Source organism: Gadus chalcogrammus, chromosome 16 (genome assembly GCF_026213295.1).
Source record: "Gadus chalcogrammus isolate NIFS_2021 chromosome 16, NIFS_Gcha_1.0, whole genome shotgun sequence".
NCBI lineage: Eukaryota > Metazoa > Chordata > Actinopteri > Gadiformes > Gadidae > Gadus > Gadus chalcogrammus.
Genome location: NC_079427.1, coordinates 36,553,745 through 36,557,338, shown reverse-complemented (window position 1 = coordinate 36,557,338; position 3,594 = coordinate 36,553,745).

The following is a 3,594-nucleotide window of genomic DNA, read 5'->3' as shown; positions in this document are numbered from 1 at the left end:
TCGGTGACGTTGATAATGATGCTTTGATTTGATTGGTGTGAAGCCAAGGGCCGAGTGGCTTCCCTTGGCCCCCTCCTGACACCCTCCCGACCAATCAGAGGAGAGCAGTGTCATGACGGTAGCCTCACCTGAAACTTGAAACTTGGCCCGGTCGGACCCGGAGGGCAGGAAGGGGGGGCCCTTCCTGCCCGAAACTTGGCCCGGTCGGACCCCGAGGGCAGGCACCCCCTTCCTGCCCTCGGGGTCCGGGGTCCCAGTTAGGCCCTAGAATAAGGTATTCAAATTTCAGGGCGGTAGGACCTTCCTATCTCAAAAACTGTTTTTCTACCACATTCTGAACCATTGTGCAACTACAACAACAACAAATGAGGGGGAGGGGGGCGGTGTCATTCAAACTAACAAAGCATTGAGCATTCAATATGGTCTATGTTGGTTTTAGATTATCTCACTTGTGGTGGGGGTCACACGTGTAAGGTGGCTCCTCATCAAACAATTCCTCCTCATCCATCGGCTCTTCGGGCACCCACGACAAGTTACTGATGACAGTGGCATTATCATCATCATCGTCAACTGTCTGTTCAGGACTAGCGAGGGGAGTGGAGGTTTGTGGGCTCAATGAAGTCTGTGTGCTCACGCTAACCATCTTGGGCTTCAGGTTAACCTGCACAGCTGTGGCAGAGGCAGTAAACATACACAAACATATGACAATCATGGCAAATCTAAGCGGCTATGTTTTGGTGTAGGCTATGTATTCATTTCATCAATGTGTATGGAAATGTCCTGCTTGCAATGTTTTAGACATAATATCTACCCCTTAAAATACCAAAGATTTACCGTGAGACCATCGGGGGGGGCTTCAAATAACATTGTGTCCCAACGTCAGAAGTGGAGGAGGGCAAGGGCTGATCCCCAGTATCGACACTCTCCACAGTGTCCACACTGTCCACGGTCTCCTGCTGTGAGGCGTCTGTCAACATCTTGCGAAAACAAATATAAAAAAGTATATTAGTATAAAGTATAGTATATATAAGTATATAAAAAAGAAATGCAAGGGTGTAGTGGTGAAATAAGAGGTGGGTAAACTATTAATACTTAGATCAGTGATTCGCAACCAAGGGTAGTGCATTTACTGTATTGGGAAGTGGCTAAACTCTGAAGTGAGAAGTGGATAAACTCTGTTTCTGAAATTTCAGAGGTGGGTAAACTGCGTTTACTTGCGTTTAGCCTCCACTACAGCCTGGGTCACGGTCAAATATATGTGAAAGTGAACCGTAGCAGTCTAGCACTAACACAAAACGCAAACACACTGTTGTAAAAAGCTGCTTGATGATGACGATCACTGATCCAAACACTAGCCATGAAGCTTTCATGACGATATGGACATTTACTTCAGGGCAATTTTGTTTTGGCTCATATTCGTGAATCACGAAATATGCTCTTCTAATGTCAGACTGATCATGCTTGTAGTGGAGGCTGTGTCAAAGGGAACACGGTATGCAAAATACACACAGAGCTAGCTAACGCGCAGCTTGTAATTAGCAGCTATAGCATGATGCTTACCGTGGCAATCTCTCGCTTGCGGCAGACGGTGTCTCTCGACCTCGGGACAGGGCAGGCAGAGTGGTTTGCATGCACAGACGGCACGGCGGTAGGAATTAACCTCGCCGTCCTCTTACTCTTTAAACCAAGTGATACCATCTTGGGATCCCCTGAGTGGTAATCCTCCTCCTGGAAATGCACGCTGCAAATTCTTGAGTACTGTGATGGAAAATCTACATGTTGTTACGTTTTTGGTCTATCTACGAACTGAAGTTTTGTTACTATTTTGTGTAATGCATATATTGCCTGCCTTCTACTCTCCTTTTTGGGTCATCTAACGTGTGATCCTTCGAGGGTCGTGTGATGCATTTTATTGCCTGCCTGTTCCTATGTTTTCGTGTGTTGTAAATCATCTGCCATGCAATCCTTTGATGTATGGGCCTGTTCCTCGAGTTCCTGGCTAGCGTCAACGAAGAAAAAGGGTTACATGGCACGCCCGCCGACCCCTCCAAATGGCATCCAGGGGAGCTTCAATTGTAAAGATAACCATCTTGTAAACAAAGGCTTTTGGTTTATTGGGGGACACACCCCCTCCGGAACCCATGCCAAGTGAATAAAAACTCATTGATTCGAACACTCAGTGGACTTCTCCCGAGCGTACCTTTAGAGTATGAAGTAACACGCAACGAGAAGCTCCCATCTGTTACGTATTTTAAGAACCTAAGCTACCCACTCATGCCCCTTTCACACCGCCGCAAAATCGGAGCCGGTTCCGGGCCAGTTCGGAGCTAGGGCCAGGGTTTTGGTTTCACACCGCCAAAGAACCGGCTCCAGCCCCTAAAAACGGTTCAACAACAGCCCCACTTTTGAGCTGGGCAAGAACTAGAACCGCTTTTACGCCGGGGGCAGGGGGCGGGGTTATCCGTACCTTCATAAACAGGAAGACCAACGAAGACCGGCATTTTTAAAACACCGAAGTAAACAATGGACGTGAACCCGTGTATGGTTCGTTCTTTGAATATTCCGATTTTAGTTGTTTTTTGTTTTTTTCTGATTTTGTTTTAAATCGGAATATTCAAAGAACGAACCTTACACGGATTGAATCGTAGACGAAATTGTTGTTGTTGTGTTTGAAACTGGCACGAGGGTTCTTCTTATTATCGTACAGTTCCGGCAGGGCGGGAGGGTTGCTGGGAAAGCGGAGACGTTTGCAGTGACGTCATGACGTTGCTCACGCCGGCTCCATGGCTGGCTCTGGCCGGTTTGAAACCAACTGGTTCTTAACTGGGATAAGTCTGGAACCTGTTTGGAACTGGCCCTAGCACCAGCCCGGAACTGGCTCTTGGTTCTTTTTGGTGTGAAAGCCCCAACATAGACCCTATGAAGCAGGATCAAACATACATACATAGCCACAAGGGGAGCAAGACCTTATTGAAGGCTGCTCCACCACAGAAGGCATCACCTTTAGTTAGGTGAAGAAGCCGAAGCCATTACGTCACCCCGGCCACGCCCACTACATAGGACACGCCTACTTGACGTGCTCTAGCGGGAGATTCGAAAGAAACAGCCCCAGAGATTTCTACCCACACCCGCGGAGAGTCATGGGCCTTTGCCCGTGGCTCGAAGTAGCTAAAGTTATATCTCTCACACGTGTTCAACACGCTTCCTCTCCTTTTGCTCCATAGTCACCATACATGCATACTTTACCAAATAAAGTAACTGTTAAGAGCTATCCCGGATTTGAACCCTTTCCTTGAAGAACTTTCTGCAATTTGGTGATCCTGACGTTCTTGGAAAAGTTCCAGGACCGAGACTCGAAGCACGCGGCCATCGGGACGCAATACAGGCTGTTTGCAGGCGCCACTGAAAGGTAAACAGAACCTGTTGTCAATGACTAAACTCTGTAATAGTTAGAATAGTAACATTTAGGTAAATAGCTTGTACTGCCTATGCTGATTGCGGAGATCCGTGGTCTCGACCCTTAAATTGAAATTCATAACAGCTCGGATATGCTGACAGATTAAATTAAATAATTATATTCAAGGAACAAAGGGC